At 39.1% G+C, this 18,572-nt stretch overlaps 2 protein-coding genes across 3 annotated transcripts in view; one reads left to right on the plus strand and one right to left on the minus strand.

Annotated features, from left to right (window-relative positions):
• The window catches only part of CCDC177 (coiled-coil domain containing 177), a 56,476-nt gene extending 41,051 nt beyond the window's left edge, over positions 1-15,425 (minus strand). Inside the window, exon 1 of the mRNA XM_074290489.1 lies at positions 14,911-15,425. The gene's annotated coding sequence lies outside the window, so the exon portion shown is untranslated. The remainder of the gene's footprint in view (positions 1-14,910) is intronic.
• The window catches only part of SUSD6 (sushi domain containing 6), a 123,811-nt gene continuing 106,039 nt past the window's right edge, over positions 801-18,572 (plus strand). The window contains exons 1-3 of one of the 2 annotated variants that reach the window (XM_074290491.1): positions 801-937; positions 5,117-5,279; positions 14,631-14,789. The gene's annotated coding sequence lies outside the window, so the exon portion shown is untranslated. Of the gene's footprint in view, positions 938-5,116; positions 5,280-14,435; positions 14,790-18,572 lie in introns of those variants that run through there. The other variant, XM_074290490.1, reaches the window with a different exon arrangement.

Below are 18,572 nucleotides of genomic sequence, written 5' to 3' on the forward strand. Positions count from 1 at the left end.
ACCCAGGGTAGGAATGGTGACATTTGGAAATGGGGCCTTTGCAAATAATGCCTCAGGTTGCTTATGGGAGCTGCCTGGAGGATACTGAGGGCACAGCCAACAATCCTGAATGCCCCACTCCCTGTGGAATTCACTAGCCTGACCAAGGAGTTATCTCCCCATTGGCAGGGGCCCACAGAATGACACAGAGAGAGCTGATAAGAAAATACTAAGAGCAAAGCTCTCATCCTCAAGGTATAATTAAAAGTACGCCTGGAAAAAGTGGAAAATAGCAAGAACTAAAAAGAAAGCTGATCTTAAGTGCCTCAGCCACCTTTTAAGTTATTTGAGAAGTGAAGGCTGGGCCTATGTTGCTCTGCAAAGAACTGGGCAGGACAGAAAGAAGTTACTACTGGCTTATTTCTGTGATTAGAAGCTGGCCTGAGAGTGTTTGAAACCACCCAAAGGAAAAAGGGTGTGTCCCCTTTCTTTAGCAAGGAGTTATATATAAGGGGTAGAAGGAGCTAGATTTTAGTACCATGGTCAAGAGCCAATGGGCAGCAACACAGGAAGCTGAATCTGCAAGCCTATCTCCCTTGTATATTTAATAGAACTTTTTGCTGTCAAAAGTCCCCCCTTTTTTTTCATATAATCTCCTTGCAAAATATGAAAGGCATATTTGGAGTGTATATAGATGTTCACTCATTCCTTTCCCCAATTCTAAAACTCTTAGGAAGGCAAAATGGTCTGAACCCAGTGTGGGGGAGGGGGTTAGAACCTCCAATGGTTGCCTAGGATGAGCTTAATGGCTTCCTCAATTAGAAGAGCTGTGGCAGCTAGCTTTGAGGCAGGCCAAGTTTCTTTGAGAAGTAAGCAAGGTATCTGGGATAGGGTTGAAGAGCTGGAGTCAAGGCCCCTAGGGCCTGTCCTCCCCTTTCATCACCATACAGAGTAAAAGGTAGGTAGGGCTAAGGTTGGAGCAAGAGATCAGTTTTAGCTTTCAGAGTTTTAGCAAACTGATAAGACTATGTGAGCCTTTAGACTCCCCACCCCCCCAGCAAATACCCAAAAACTTCATAGCCCTGTGTGGAAGGGAGAGGGACTGGAAGTTAAGGGTTTGTATGGCTGTAGTCAGAGAAGCCTCTCAGGTGGGCCTGCAGATCAAGATACCATCTAATCCATACTGGCTGTTGGTGGGGAGTTATGTTCCCCTGGATTTGCTCCTTTAAGGGCAAAAATAAATTATGAGTCTTTATGCAATGGTATACAAAAGAAATCATCTTTAAGATCTAGAACAGAGAACCATTTTGTCTCTTGGGTTGCTTATGGCTTCTACTGACTATTTGCTCTGATTATAGAAATTTGCTATAAGAGGAAAAAGCAGGGACATAATTATAATAGCATCAAAACAGGTCCTTCAGGCTGAAGCCTGAGAGCACATACATGATGGGATAAATCATCCTTAATTATATCTATTTGACAACTGATCATGCAATAATAACTTCATCTCATAGCCAGACTCAGGAATAAGCAGATGGGAAACAAAGAAACAGAACTGGGAAACTGAGTCAGAAGGATCCCACCTTAAGCAGAGGTTAAGGTTGTCTTTCTAACTCTTAATCTAGACAAGAAGTTCACCTAGACATTTCAGGAAGGCATTCTATGTGTAATTTATGGCATTTTTCTTGAAATGGTGGGCTACTGACTAAATGATCAGGCAATCAAATTCAGAACTCAAAAGAATATCAGTTACAGTCCCAAGAGATTTTATTCCTAATAGCAAATTCTACTAATTGCAATTTAGGGCTAGATACATTATTTTAAAAGTTTACCAAGACTTAAACTCATGTTTTATATGTTTAAACTTATCCTGGTGCAAAGGATCAATCATTATACAAGCTTATAGTTTCTTAGTAAATACATTCCTTGTTTAGAAACTATAAGTCCTAAACAGGGCTTATTTCTCAAGGTTGATGACCTTGCTTACCTTGATGGTTTCAAGAAAACTGCCAAGCTTACAAATTAAGGGGAATTGACAGAGACCCCAGAGAAGGGGCTATGCTTGCTATTGCCCACCCCAACTATTCTTAGTGTTTTCATGGTCTGTGCTGTTGGATACCCCCGCTCTGTGAAGAGGGAAAGATGTTGCACACCTCATACATGGAGGTGAACTGACAAGACTAACAAATATTCTTAGCTGTAGTTTCTATTCCCTTAAATAAGTTTCCTTTTTGGTTTAGGTAGAAAACAAAAAAATTCTTAAAATTGAGATAAAACAGATTTTAAAACTGACTTAACTTTAGTTTAGATTCTGATTAGTTCTAGGCAGACTAAATTTCAATTCGGTTATTTTCCAAGATACGCAAATCATTTCTCTTTTGTGAGCCAGAAAAGGTGTCAGTTTCTAACAGGGCCCTCAGAAGTATGATTCTAAATAACTAGAGTTTTTAAAGGAGTAGCAAATTGCTTTTCTGTTTTCCTAAAATTCCCAAATTCTTCTGTTAACACTATCAGTGCAAATAGATCTTTTTAGTGGTGTTTAATTAGAGCTCCTTTAAAATTGCTTTTACTATCATATCCAAATTACTTTACACACACACAGGAATCATTTATCTGTTGGTCACATTAAAAAAAAACAAACCCATAAAGTTATCAAATATGAAGCAATTATATTTGATAAAGCAGTTTTAACATTAATATAGCACGTTTTATGCTAAGCACTTTTGTAATCATGTGGTCTTCATAACAACAGTTCTTTTTATTTACAAATCAGAAAACTGGGCAGAGATAAAATAATTTGCCATAAGTTACATAGCTAATACATATCCATAATTGAAACAGAGAATCTTACCAAATGCAGAGGCTGAGGGACTTTCTCACCTCACACTGCCATGCTTGGTGGTGCCAGGATATCCCTTTGAGGGTAGTTTCAGGTGCTAAATCTCAGGGAATGTTGACCATTGGGCTTTACCCACATTCCCCTAAAACTGGGTTGGGAAAGTGTTTGGTCAAGGTTGTGTGGAGTCCCCACAGCTGCTTCCCCTATTTCTACAGGGGAGGCAGAATGTGAATTTCAATCTGATCTAAGATAAGGGGTTAGAAAACAGAGAGCTTTGGGCTATATGAGGTTTCCTTAATACTTTCTGGAGTGCTTTCCCAAAGGAAAATGGGGACTCCAGTCAAGGAAAGGTTAACAAAAAGTTGATATTTACCTGTTTTTTTTTTTCCTTTTCTTTTCTTTCAAAATGGGGCAAATTCCTGGACCTCAATGTTTCAGGAATTTTTCTTGCAATCTTAAAATCACTAATTGCCAAACTTCTTAATCATTGTTTTCAAAATTTTGAGCATCTAAGATATTATTTTAATTTTAACTAGCTAACTTTTTTGTGCCCCAAGCTTGGTCAGAGCTGAAGTCCATAGAAAAGAGGCTTTTTAGGAAAATTTCCCAACATTCTAACTATTAATCTCCTTGCTGGTTGTGTTTTAAATCTTTCTAGGTAACAAAATCTAGCTCACAGAACAAAGATGGCATAGACGTTCTGCACAGAGATGTAGACACAGACAAAATGATAAGAAAGAGAATTATCCCATTGATAAGGTTTAGATTTAGGGAACCAAAATGAAATTAGCATTTCTGGTGGTCAGGGAGTTAAATGATAAGGTCTAGTAGATTCAGGGAACCAAATGGAGAGTTTTGGCTTCCCTAAAACCCCTTGGGATTCGGCGCAAGGGTAGGGAATTTTGGGGACTCCCTTCTGGTGGCACAGTGGCTCTCTGTAAAAGAATTTACAGACCCGAAAACCTAGATTGATAAAAGAGGTTTGTTATGGGGATTGAAAGTAAGGTTGGAATTCCTGACAGAAAGGCATAAAGTCTGGTTAGGAAATAGGTGAGGATAAAGAGAAGATGGCACTGGAAAAAGAATATTCCAGTGGACAGAAGCTCTTTGGGATGCTAAGCATAGAGCTAGCATGTTTGGAACCTCTGCAAAGAGAGGGTTTTAGTTTGGCTCTTTTTATAATGAGAGCTTTATCTGAAGGGAGCCCATGGGTGGAGTCCCAAGTTGGCTCCTCACTGGGTTTCAGCTAGACCTAGAATTTGAATTGAATTCAATGAGTTTCAGGACTGAGCTGACCCCACCCAGATAAATGTTTCTCCCTTGGGGCAGGGTTCCTTATTGAGGCAGAGTTGAAGGAGATTTTCTCTTTCAAGGATTTTCAGAAGAAGAAGGTCCCCTCTTTGCCATCTTTGCCAAAAGAAGGTGAAAGGGTGACAAAGTTAAATTTGCTGAAAATTCCAAGAATTTCCCAATATAGTTTCCTCTCTAGTCAAGGAAAACTTGCTGAGCATGGAGGTCATGACTACCCAGATAAGCTTTCTCCCAGTGGCTTGGAGTATCCCACTATAGAATTGTAGGAGAAAAAAATGGGGGCCTTACCTTGACAAGGAGGGAATCAAGCCAGAGCAAGCCAGATTCTCCCTGTAGCAGGCCACCAAATATTGAGGTTGGGAAGGGGAAGGGGACCCCAAAAGTTTGGGGTCACAGACCAATATCACAAAGTGTCTTAAAAGATTTGCAAGCTTGAATCATATTTCCTTGTCAAGGGTCAAAATTTATTGTAATTGTAATGCCATTTACAAGTGGACTAGATTCCAAGAGTATTCAGCAGAAAAACAGAAGCAAGGAGACACATTTATCCAGCTAATGACACGGTAATTCTATGGCCCAGAGGAGTGGTCTTTGGAATTTGGTTCTCAATGAACAGATTATCAATTAGCAATGAATTGAGGAGTGGTCTATTCAGAATTAGATTGTCAGAACAATAACATTCCTAGGTTGGGGGGGGGGAACAAAGCCAGAGGATTTTGGAATCAGAAGCCCCCCAAAATCACCACTATATTTCTCTTGAAGCTATACTCCTTCATTGCCACTAAAGTATCTTCACAATTTCTGTAAGATAGTGTTGAATACTAAAGATTCTTTTCAGCTCTAATCACTCAACATGCAATACCTGAGAAACTGAGGCAAGATAAAGATTAGAAAGTTTTTAACATTTTATTTGAAAGGGAGAGATTTACTGGGACGAAATGGATCCATGGTTTGGTCCCAGGGCTAAATGAGACTATTGTCTTTAAGAATCCAGCATCCAGCCAGCATCCAGCAGCCAATGTGAGTTCTCCATGACATATTTATACACAGCAACAGGGGAGTCCAACTCTGGTGAGCAGGAATCTCCAGGCAGGAACCATCAATTCGGTTCTGACAGGTTGGAGGTAGGACCATAAATTCTTACTAACTGGTAAGTAAGAAAGTGTCCGGCTAAAGACAGAATGTCTGGATTCCCCCTTTTTTAGTTTAGACATTAACAATTTATAACCTTTGAGTTATACCAGTCTTAATGCATGGGAGGGGGGTGGGGTGGACTTGCAAGTAAGGGGATTGAGGCAGAACAATTAAGGAAACTGAGGCAGAACCAATTAGAGAAACTGAGTCAGAACAATTAGAAAAGAACTATGCCACAACAAACATGGGTTGTAATTATTGGCTTTCAAAGGACCTGAAACATTTGGCTGCCTATAAAGACTAACAATAATAAATAAATTCAAGATAAGGTCTTGATAAGTAATGACAATCTCTCCAAAGGTAGAACTGATTCTGACTGAGGATGGAATCAGTAGTCCATGATGAAACTATGCAAGATGTTGTTGGAAAGACATTCAGGATAATGTAACAAAACAAATATTCATAAAATACCACCAACTAAGAAAAAAATCAATCTCTTTTTTTTTTAAATAATAATAGTTTTTATTTACCAGATATTTGCATGGGTAATTTTATAACGTTGACAATTACCAAAACTTTTTTTTTTCCAATTTTTCCCCTCCTTTCCCAGCCCCCCAGATGGCAGATTGACCAATACATGTTAAATATGTTAGAGTATAAATTAAATACAATATATGTATACATGACCAAACAGTTGTTTTGCTGAACAAAAAGAATCAGACTTTGAAATAGTGTACAATTAGCCTGTGAAGGAAATCCAAAACGCAGGTGAACAAAATTAGAGGGATTGGAAATACTACATAGTGGTTCATAGTCATCTTCCAGAATTCTTTCACTGGTTGTAGCTGGTTCAGTTCATTACTGCTCTATTGGAACTGCTTTGGTTCATCTCATTGTTGGAGAGGGCCACGTCCATCAGAATTGATCATTATATAGTATTGTTGTTGAAGTATACAATGATCTCTTGGTCCTGCTCATCTCACTCAGCATCAGTTCATGTAAGTCTCTCCAGGCCTTTCTGAAGTCATCTTGCTGGTCATTTCTTACAGAACAATAATATCTTATACTATTCATATACCACAATTTATTCAGCCAATCTCTTTTTGACTACATACTCTTGGATCCAATAACACTGGTCTTGCTGTTTCTTGAACTAGACAACACTCCATCACCATGATGAGATTTAGATTTACGGTACCCAAATGAAATTAGGGTTTCTGGTAAATGAAGTCTAGTGGCAAGTTTGGGGTTCAGGGAATCAAATGGAGCTCCCCTGCCACCCCTCAGGATTCGGCACAAGGATAGGGAGTTAAATGAGGTTTAATGGCGGCGCAAGAGTCCCTTGTAAAAGAATTTACAGACCTGAAAACCTAGATTGATAAAAAGAGGTTTATCATGGGGATTGGAAGTAAAGTTAAAGTCTAGGTAAGAAAGGGATGAGAGTAAAGAGAGGTTGGCACTAGAAACAGTATTCCAGTGGGCAGAAGCTCCTAGGGGTGCCAAGAGGGCTGGCATGTTTGGAACCTCTGCAAAGAGAGGCTGCCTTTTTTTATAATGAGAGATTTAGCTAAAGGGGGCCCGTGGGTGGAGTCCCAAGTTGGCTCAGATCCAATGGGGGCTGTGAGAGACCAAGTTGGCTCAGTTCTAGTGGGAGCTTTGACAAGCCTAGATCTCCTATTGGAATTCAAAAGGGTGCTTTTAACCAGGATTTGTGAATCAAAGGTCCTAGCTTCTTGAATTGATAATGCATCAGGCAGGAGGGACTGGGAGTAATGTGAATCACAAAGTTCTTGAAATCAAGATGAAATAGCATGATAGTTGCTGAGGCAACTGGGGTTAAGTGATTTGCCCAGGGTCACACAGCCAGGAAGTATGAAGTGTCTGAGGTCACATCTAAATTGAGGTCCTCTTGACTTCCGGGCTGGTGCTCTAGCTGCCTGGAGTGTAAGCTTCTTGATGTCAAGGATGTTTTTGTATCCCTAACAACTAACCTTAAAAATTATAGATAATAAATGCTTATGGAGTTCAATTTATTTGAAACTTTTGACTAGTTTGTTGGATGAACATATTCTTTGTTGAATTGTGTTAGAATATTGCCAACAATCTCCAAATCTAAGGCAGGGCAAAGGAAGCAAAGTGTGCCATGGTCCCCAACTGGCTAAGAGGGAAACCTGATCTGAGGCCAGATGTTTGCTGCAAACTGTGCCCCCTTTCCAATCCCCCCCTCACCCCCCACCTTGTTCTACTGACCTTGAAAACAGCTTTCCATTTTGATTCAGTCTCTAGTCCTTGATAGCATATTCTACCTGTCCTATTCAATTTCCTTTGTTTAAAAAGGTAAGAAAGATAGTTAACACAACTGGGTAACAATTGGTATTCAGGAGGGGTTGGGAACCAATCTTGACAGGCTAGAAGATTAGACTCAATTTTAAGAGGAAGTTTTATAGGGATAAATGTAAAGTCTTAATGCTTGGCTTCAAAAATCAACTTCACATGTACAGGATGGGGGTGGCATTGTCAGGTGAAAGTTTAGAAAAACCTTGGGAATTTTGTGGATTGCAAGATCAATATGATTCAGCTGTGTGATTTCACAGCCAAAAAAGCTAATGGGATCTGAAATACTGAATGAATAAATGAAAAGCATTTATTAAGTACTTTATATATGTGCCAGAGACTATGCTTAGCACTGAGGATACAAATTCAAAAATTATGACAATCCTGGTCCTTTTCTGAAGGAGCATACATTATAATAGGGGAAAATAAAACTTATAGAAGAGTAGGTGTCCAGGAAAGAGAATTTTTATTTTTTGTATAAATAAGGATAGTAAGTAGATTCTCAAGGCAATCAACTGATCTATCCTTTCCAGAAGTAATTTTCTTAAAACAAAAGATAGGGGCGGGAAATAGGGGCGATATATATCCAGGAACAGGCAGATGGCAAGATGGTTTGACTGGATAGAATATGAAGGTAAAGTTATATCTACAAAATGGCAGGATAGTGGTTCAAGTTCTGGATGGCACAGTTTTAAGAATTATGTATACAGTTTCTCCCAGTTGTTAGCGCCTCCTCCCAAATTACCTTGTATCTAGTTTGTATGTGTCCTATATTTGCTTCTCTTGAACATGTTATATTCCTCAAATAAATTAATAATACCTAGTATTTATATTGAACTTCTTATTATTATATTGAAGATTTGCAAAGGTTTGAGGACTTTTGGGAAGCCATTTTTTAAAGTGCCTATTATTTAACAGGCACTGTGCTAAGTGCTTTAAAAATATCATCTCTTTTGATCTTCACAACAACCCTGAGAGATAGGTGCTATTGTTATTCCCATTTTACAATTGAGAACAGTGAGGTAGATAGTGATTTAATGAACAGGATCACACAACTAGTAAGTATCTGATGGAGAACTTAAGCTTAAGTCTTCCTGACTCTAGATCCTGACTGACTTTTTTGAAGAAAGAGACTGTTTCATTTTCTTATTTCTGTCTTCAGCCCCTCAAACAATACTTGGGCAGAGTAAGAATTTTTTAAATTTAATAAGTTTGTTGATTGATGGGAAAGGGGAAGGAAAAGGAGGGTTGGGAGGAGAGCATCTTCTGGAGTAATTGTTTTAGAAGAGTCTTTGGGGATTCCATATTATCATCATAGCCATCTTCTCTTTCTGGTTGCATCTCCTTGAGTCCATTGCTCAGACTTCAATAAAAGAAGAGAAAAGATCAAGGGAAAAGAAGTAGGATATTCATTCTGATTGAAATATAATAGATTGGAGTCAGGGCTAAGCTACTTACTATGCTTCATTTCCCAGAGGCTCAATTTCCTCAAATGTAAGATGGGAATAATTCTTCTGCTAATCTTTACCCATATAATTCCCCTCTTCTCTTTCTAGGATTCTTATCCTAACTGTATACAGTTGATTTGCTCTACAAATTTGTATTGGTTGTCCTTAGTTTCTTTGTATATAAAACAGAGCTACTAGATAGCTGGTGACATTGGCTGAAGCAATAGATCTAGAGTCAGGAAGACCTGAGTTCAAATCCAACCTCAGATACTTACTAGCTGTGTGACCTGGGTCAAACCACTTAACTTCTGTTTGCTTCAATTTCCAAGTGGGACTAAGAATAGTCTCAGGATTGTTGTTTGGATCAAATAAGATAATGATTGTAAAGTACTAAGCATAGTGTGTGTCACATAATAGGCACTTAATAAGTATGTGTCTCCCAATCTTCTTCTCCCCCACCCCCATTACTCATTCACCTCACATTGTGAAGAATGATTCATAAAAACAATTGTAAAGAATCTTGTTAATGACATATGAGGAGCACTAAAGAAAAGCAATATCTTTATAATGAATGCTCACAAGTCAATAAACATTTATTAACTGCCTATTATAGGCAAGTCCCTGTGGGGATACAAAATTTATTACAAATATTATATACACTAATAAACAAATAGGGTACCTAGATTCTGTAAGTCTATAAGACCCTTAACTGAATTGTAGATGTCTAATGAATCCACAGTTTGTGACCTGAGGACCCCCAAGCCATAGAAGACCCTACAGTACTTATGCAAAGGTCTGAGCACCCAGACCTTATAGTTATTGGCTCACCAGAACTAAATTTTATCTCATTTTTTTAACCTAAAAGAACATTCTTAGGTACTGAATCAAGTCATAGATGGCCAAAAGGAAACTCATGTAGTGGATAGAGATGAAGCAAGTGAGCTGGAAGACAGCTGTTGCCAGACTAACCTGCTCATCCTTTACTGGGGGATTCTTATTATTGAAGTGAAAAGCAATCAAACTCTTCCTCCCATTCTTCGCCTCTCTTCCCCACTCTAAAACTCATAGTGGGCTTCAGATAAATAGAATAGTTGCTTGCTGGGTGATCATGGACAAATTACTTAATTTTCCTAGTTACAGTTTCTTCTTTCGTAAAATGGGGATACTGTTGACATTTTTTTTACAGTGTTGTAGTGAGAATTAAGAGGCAAAATTCATATGAAAATAAGATATTGCACCTAAGTCTATTTCTTCATCTGCAAATGGGAATAATTTGAGGAGTTGGCATTCTCACAAAGTTGTGATGAGGAAAACTCTTTATATCCCTTAAAAGGTTATATAAATAGGAGTTATTTTCAAAGTATAAAGTGCTTTACAAATACAAGGTTTTTTTTTTTAATCTTTTGTCTTAAACAACAATAATACTTGCATTTTGCCCTAAATCATTAACTACTTCATTATTTCAACATGTTGTTATATTGATGAGGGAAGCCCCAAAACTTCTTCTCTTTCTCTCTCTCTGACTTTGGGGGGAATGCTAAGATCTCCCTGAGAGACCCGCCCTAGGGAATCAAGATTAAGTGTTTTCATTCTATTATCTGGGTGAGACTAGTTGTGTTATAGGCCAGAACTTGAAACAAGGTGCTAATGCTTATGTACTTGTTCACACCTTTAAAGGAGTTCACACATTAATTCACACATTCACATCTTGAGAGAGCATATATAAGCTAGGAGCCTCAACTAGGATGGATTTTGGGAGATTCACAAATCAAAGGACAGAAGCCCACAACCCCACTCTTGGAGGAGGAGTCATTTCCAACTTCCACCTTTGTGCTGGCTGGGGACTTCGGGAGATTCAGAGCCAGGATTCAGTCGAGGAGATTCACAAGTGGGGCAGAAAAAAGGAAGACAGAGAAGTGGTGGCAGGAGAACACTGAAACCAAGATCCGGAAGGCCTCCAGAAAACTAGTGGAGCCCCAAATGAAGGAGATAATGAAGAGGATAAAAGGAGATAGCCCAAGATACAAATAATTAACAGGAAATTAACCTCTTAGAAGAGGTTAAAGGAAATAACTTGAGACACAAATGATTAATAGAATTTTATATCCTTAAGAGAAATTCCTGTCTTATTTACAAATCTCTCCAGAACCTCTTGGATAACATCTCTATACAAACTTTATTTTATGATTCTGGTTATGTATAAAATGAATCTCTATAATTATATTTCTTGCACTTGGTCTCCTTGCCTTGTGTCTGCCAATTTTGGTTCTGTTGTCCCCTTTCCAGGCAGTTTGGCCTTTCTCAACCTAGAGGCCAAATGCCTGTCTATCCCTTTACTATCAATAAAGACTTTGTTTTAACACAGCATTGAGTATCGAATTCCTTCGTTAAGTGGACCCCCCCCTTGGGTACTTTGGAGGAGAAGAAAGCATTGAACTGTCTTCCCCTTGGAGCCTCAGTTTTTCTTCTCATCGTTAAGAGACAGGAAAGGATCTGGACTTCAATCCCTACTGCATATGGGATTATTAATCTAAACTGAAACTGCTCCCAGAAGCCCCCCAAGAAACCTGCTCCCAGAGAACATTATACTTTAGAGAAGAGAACATTACAGGTTGAGTCCAGGACCACTCCTAACCCTATTCTGATTCCAGCTCAAACTGCTCCCAGCCCCAATCCATCCAAATCTTCTCATCCTAAACTACAATCGTCCTCTCACAAACTCTTTATGAAGGATCTACTCAACTGACTAAAGACTTCCCACTATGACTTTCAGCATCAAGTGTATACCAGTAAAATCTTTGACCTGTGTGCCTATTATCTCCCCCATCTCACTAAAAAACCACCTGCTTCCTTTTATTGTTATATATCTCTTACAAGATTTCTTTTATGTCCCAACCTTTGTGTAAGCTATTGATGTTATAACAGATGGCAGTCTATTTATACCCATCATAGGCTGCCCGTTATTCTTTGGATCATCAATTAATTTGATTCTTTAGAGAGTATGATATTCATGATTTGTAGCAATACTGGGTACCTGCGAAAAAAATGTTAGTGCTAAAAATATGGAAAGTTGGTTTGTCAACATACCTGCAATTTCCAAAATATTTCCATGTGTCTCCTAAAGAGAGTCCATGTTGGAACATCTGTCCCCAAAAAGTTATGACATTAACTCTTCCCTTTACATAGGTCTGAAGCAACAGGTTAGCATTCTCTCCACCATTTGGAGTCATGTCTCCTTCCATGTACACTGTCATATGCATGGGAGTGCCTTTCTTTCCATCCCTCAGCTTGGGTGGGAACAAGATTATATATATATATGAATCTGAGTTATTATTAATTCATCTTTTTTTCTCACTTAAAACTAAAAATCTAGGACTACAATGCCTTATTTCAAACTGCCTACAGCACCTAATATTATACTTTGAAATTTAGAGCCACTTAATACTATTTGTTCAATGAAATACACTTGGAAATAACAGTGCCAACATATAATACCTTATAAAATAAAAAATGAGACGCAAAAACCGAGTAATAAATCATTTCTGTAAAATAAACCTGCAGGTTTAAGTTAATTTAATTCTCTGTAGTTGAGGGATGTAATGATTAAGAAACAAAGAATTCTTCACAGGAATTTGGTAGAAATATGGGCATGCAAATTGCCTTATTTCATTTTATGACAGCAGTGGCCATTGTTTATGCTACTTCTGACTGTAGACTGACTCAGAACATCTAATCTTGAACAGAGTAGTCCAGCTGGTTTCCCTACTTTTCTTTAGTAATCTGTCAGTTAAGTGCTGGATTTCAAATCATACACAGGTATTTCGTTGTTCTTTTTTCATGTTTTTAATTGTTTTAAAAAATGATTCCTACTGTAAGGAAACATACACGTGTTGTACCTCTTAAAGATCACACTTCAGTGACTTTCAAAGATATGGGATTATTAGTGGGAGGAAGTATACCATTTCAACAATCAAACCCACAATGAAAAAGGATTTAGTTAAACCAAAGCACAATGTTAAATATGACTAAAAATAAATAACAAAAGCTGTCAAGCTACTGTTACAAAATATTTTAATGAATCTTCAGAAAATAAGAAAATAATTCTAGAGAGATTTGGGTAGCAGGAAGGATTTATTTACTATTTACTGTAAATAAATTTTATTGAGGAAACATGTTTTTTCATTTAACACTCTACAAACTATTATAAGTCCAAGTGAGCCTGAAAACTTTCATTTTTTACCCCTAAAATAAATTGGATATATATTTTTTTACTTTCTCAAAGTGTTGTCTTTTGAGGGAATGATAAACTGCGACAAATATACTAGAATTGTTCTGGAATTAAAATCCCAAATGGAAATGGTATACAGCTATATAATCTTTTGCCAGGTCACATATCAAGAAAGATTAAAAACTTATCCAAGAAATCAAGATAAAGATTCTTCAAAAGTTTAGAAACCAGCCTGATCTAAAATAAAATAGTGAAATAAAATAGTGAATTTTTGTCATGTATAACTAAACTATAAAGTTTGCTAAGGGACAAAATCCACCTTAGACACTGAGTCATCTTGGGTGTCACTTTCTTTTCTTTTTTTTTTTCCTGAGGCTGGGGTTAAGTGACTTGCCCAGGGTCACACAGCTAGGAAGTGTTAAGTGTCTGAGACCAGATTTGAACTCTGATCCTCCTGAATTCAGGGCTGGTGCTCCATCCACTGCGCCGCCTAGCTGCCCTTTTACCTCCTATTTTCATGAATTTCCTTATCGGTAAAATGGCATCCACTTCTCCAGAGTGTGTGAGGATAAAGTAAGATATTTGTGAAGTACTTTGCAAACCTTTCTCTCTTGGAAACACATTCTATTCTACTATCACAGACAATGATACGTATTTATATATTAGTAATATGTAACATAGTGACATAGATGTAACATAGATATTATTATTAAAGATATATTTGGAAAAAAAAACGCTTGTCAAAGGTGCACTTAATATACATGATAAAAACATGGTTTCGAGAAAAATTAAAAATTTGTCCAAATCTCATAAATCCAAAACTCAAATATAGCAGCAAAAAGATATACTGCATGTTAGATTTGTTTTTTTTAAAGATGCAAAGTTTATTGTATATGCCGATTAATTTAATTATTTCACCCAAACCTAGTTAACTCGCCCACCCCAGACTGCCGAGAGAGCAGGCGCCACAAGGCCTTCCCCATTTCTGACAGCGTGTGCGTCTTTCAGCAGTGCGTGCGTGCAGGCGGCGGAGGAGGAGCCGGAGCGGAGTCTCACCCTGGTTGGCTGCTGGAGCCCAAACGTTCTGCAGTTGTTACGTCCCTTTTGGTGCTCCGCCCCCCACTTGGCCTTCCTTCTCTTTGCTCAGTCTGCGTCGCGGCCCACTCCCCCTCCACTCCCGGCTCGGACCCCGCCCTCCCGGCTTTTCTCCCGAAAGGCCCTTCCCCGCCCCCAGCCCAGTACTGCTCAGCTGGGGCGGTGACGCGGCTGCCTCCGCCACCTTCCATTCTCTGAGCCCTGCGACAAGTTCCCTTCCCCCTCCCCCTCACGCTCTTGCCCCTCCCCCTCCTTCCCGCAGCTACAGCCTGCGCTAGACGTACGGACAAGGGCACGCGGAGCCTGGGCTGCGGAACCGGCGGTGGCGGCGGCGGGCGGACAGGCAGGCAGGCGGGCAGCCTGGACCAGCCGACATCTGGCCGGAGGGCGCCGCGCCTGCTCTTTGCCTCCTTGCTCCCGGGTGAGTTGTCACTGCCGGGAAGGGAAATCCGAGATGACTGGGACCGGGGTGGGGGGGAGGGGGGCTTTGTGTCCCTTAAGCGGCCCCGGAGCTGCCGGAGGCGGCACCGTCTCCTCCTTACCTTCCTTGCTTGTCCGGGGGTAGTCTCCTGGGCTGGGTGCTACGCGGCTGGTGAAGGCCTGTCCTGGGCACCGGATGCATATTTCCCTCGGGAGAAGGAGGCAGGTGGGTGGGAGAACTTGGTTCTGGGCTCCTCCTCAGACTCTGTCTCAGCTGTCACTAGATGGGATGGGTGGGGGGGACATGCAACCCAAGGCCGGGGAATTCCTGGGAGCTTCTCTCGGAGAGAGGGAGCCTCTGCGCAGCACGGGAGCCGGGGCATTGGAGGAAGAGGCGTCCGGGGCAAAATGTCACAACAAGACCTGGGAACCCAAGGGCTGCACCAGACCGAGGAGTACAAAGCTGGAGGTGGAGTGGGGGGAGAGGACAAAAAGTCCTCTAAAATCAGCGAGCATCTATTGTGTACCAGGCTCGAGCCCCGGAGATACCGAGAAAAGCAAACAAAATAAAACCCAAAAAGCACTTCTATTATAGATCTCTAATAGAGTCTGAGGTTTGAACTGAGAACTAGCGACTCGGGCTTGTCTGGGTCCTCCAAGTGAATACAAGAAACCTTCTATGTAAGAAGTTGTTGGAGAAGCCTTTCCGGCTCCTTTGGCACCGCTCTCACCTATGCCCCCCCTCAGTGGACCTGATTAATGCGTTTTAGATCCTGCTTCAGTTTTGGTCTATGGTTGCGAGCAGTTTGATTTAATTGTACTGAGGATTTCCTGAGGAAACCTTGTAATGGTAAGAGGAAGCTGTCAATATCTCACGCTTCAGTCTTGAAAACTTTTTTATTATCTTAGTGTCTCGATAAAATCACTTCCTGTTTTTTGAGACTCTGAAGAGGGGAAAAAAACCATAATCTTGGTTTTTTTTGCAGTTCGAGATATGAATGGGTACAATTGGGTTATCCTTCACAGGGTGGCTGCCATGTCTGAAACAGGAAAAAAACCTGTGAATAGAGGAATATCAAGTGGAAGTATGTTATGGAATTAGAAGTTGGGGACAAGATTACTAAAAAGTGCAGCGGTTTCAGGGAAGCCAGTTTGAAGGTCCTTTTGGAAAATTTGATGTGATTTTGTTTAGTCTTGAGCTATATCTGAGTTTAAGAACCACTGCCTAAGGTTAAAAGCCCTTGGTTCTTCTACAATAGGAAGTGTCTTTTTACATTTAATAATCCTCTGTTTTCCCTTCTCCTGTTAGACTAAAAACTGCATACTTGGATCCCAAAAGATTTTAAAGTACCCTGACACTTTTAGGACACCTTGTATATGTGTATATGGAAAACTTCCATCTAATATATAATGCATAGATGCTCATCTATTTGTTCTAGAAATTCCATTTCCAGATCCCACCACAGGCCAGGAAATGAAGTTTTCCATCTCTGAGTTTATTGAAGTGTTACAGAACTGAAGAATTACTTTTATCCTTCAAATAAAAGAGGCTTTAGGTCTAACATGAAGCTTTTTCAGATGTCCCTTTTCCTCCCATGTATCTAGTTCCTCCTTTTGTATCCTCTTGTATATCTTTAGTATGTTTCTTTATGTGTACTTCGTATTTTGTCTCACCATATACAATATAAATTTCTTGATAACTGTTTCACTTCTTTGTACCTCCCAGTGTTCAGCCTATTAATAATGACTTGATAAGTGTTTGATAGATTATAGTTCTATTTTCAAATTCAACTTCCTTATTGAAAAAATTACCCCTTAGCGCCATCTGTAACTTTTTAGTAATACTTCTGACCATATCTTCTTGTCAACTCAGAATATTCTTTTCTTTAAATACTGTTTACATGTTAGTTTCCTCACTCTAGTGACAGAATTGAAAAAAAAAGGAAGGTAGTCTCCAAGGCTAAATTTACTTGGGACAGTGAAGAAAGCCCAAAGAAGGACAGTTCGTCTTACTCTCCAGTTCTTCCACAAGCACAGGAGAATCCACTGAACAGCTGCTGACTGGATAGTCATACCTCACTTCTAGCCTTAAATATCTGCAGGTTTATTAGTATCTGATGAAATCATTTTCCTTGGCTTATTTGCGTGTTTTTGTTTGTTTGTTTGTTTTGTTTTTGAGAGATTCTCACTAACCCCAGACTTGCAATTAGGTTTTTATTATTATTATTATTACTACTGTTAAAGCTTTTCATTTATTTATTTTTTAAATTTTATTTTAATAGTTTTTATTTACCAGATATATGCATGGCTAATTTTACAACATTGACAATTGCCAAACCTTTTGTTCTAATTTTTCCCCTCCTTCCCCTTCCCCCAGATGGCAGGTTGACCAATACATGTTAAATATGTTAGAGTATAAATTAAATACAATATATGTATACTTGGCCATACAGTTATTTTGCTGTACAAAAAGAATCGGACTTTGAAATAGTGTACAATGAGCCTGTGAAGGAAATCCAAAATACAGGCGGACAAAATTAGAGGGATTGGGAATTCTATGTAGCGGTTCATAATCATCTCCTAGAGTTCTTTTGCTGGGTGTAGCTGGTTCAGTTCATTACTGTAAAGCTTTTTATTTATAAAACATATACTTTTTCAACATTGACCCTTGCAAAACTTTCTGTTCCAATTTTTCTCTCCTTCCCTACCCCCTCCCCTAGATGGCAGATAGTCTACTACGTGTTAAATTATATGTTTCTAATCTTTTAAAAGGGGCATTTGGGGTTAAGTAACTTGCCCAAGATCACATAGTTAGGAAGTGTTAAGTGTCTGAGACCAGATTTGAACTCAGGTCTTCCTGATTTCAAGGCTGGTGCTCTATCCACTGCGCCACCTAGCTGCCCCTAAAATGTATGTTAAATCCAACATATGTATACATATTTATACAGTTATCTTGCTGCACAAGAAAAATCAGATCTAGAAATTTAAAAAAAAAAAAAAAAAAAAAAAAAAAACCTGAGAAGGAAACCAAAATGCAAGCAAACATCAACAGAAAGCATGAAAATGCTGTGTTGTGGTCCACACACACTCAGTTCCCATAGGCCTCTCTCTGGGTGTAGATGGCTCTCTTCATCACTGAACCATTGGAACTGGTTTGAATCATCTCATTGTGGAAGAGAGCCATGTCCATCAGAATTTATTATCGTATAATCATGTTGTTGACATGTATAATGATCTCCTGGTTCTGCTTATTTCACTTAGATCAGTTCATGTAAGCCTCTCCAGGCCTTTCTGAAATCATCTTGTTGGTTGTTTCTTACAGAGCAATAATATTCCATAACATTCATGTACCATAATTTATTCAACTATTTTCCAATTTATGGGCATCCAGTTTCCAGTTTCTAGCCATTACAAAAAGGGCTGCCACAAACATCATTTGCAATTAGATTTTAAGGTTATTATTTTTATTGTCAGAAGGAAATGTTTTTATTAATAATAATGTAATTAGTATTGGGTGCATCTGCTGGTATAGCTATAATTTAATTATTGAACATCATAGTACAGTATAAACAGAGAGGCAACTTAGAAAAAGAAAAGCAGTGCCTTGGATTCAGGAGGCTGAAGAGATGGGTGATGGGAGAGGGGAGAGAGGCAGTTCTCTAAGATATTAATTTCAGAAGAGTTGCTGATATAAATTGGTAGATAGTTTTAATCTGAAAAATTTGAGGATTCAGAGAAAATAGTATCATCTAAAAATCTTGGGTTTTAGGAAACTTGGTACCAT

The sequence above is a fragment of the Sminthopsis crassicaudata genome, chromosome 2 (assembly GCF_048593235.1).
Source record: "Sminthopsis crassicaudata isolate SCR6 chromosome 2, ASM4859323v1, whole genome shotgun sequence".
Taxonomy (NCBI): Eukaryota; Metazoa; Chordata; class Mammalia; order Dasyuromorphia; family Dasyuridae; genus Sminthopsis; species Sminthopsis crassicaudata.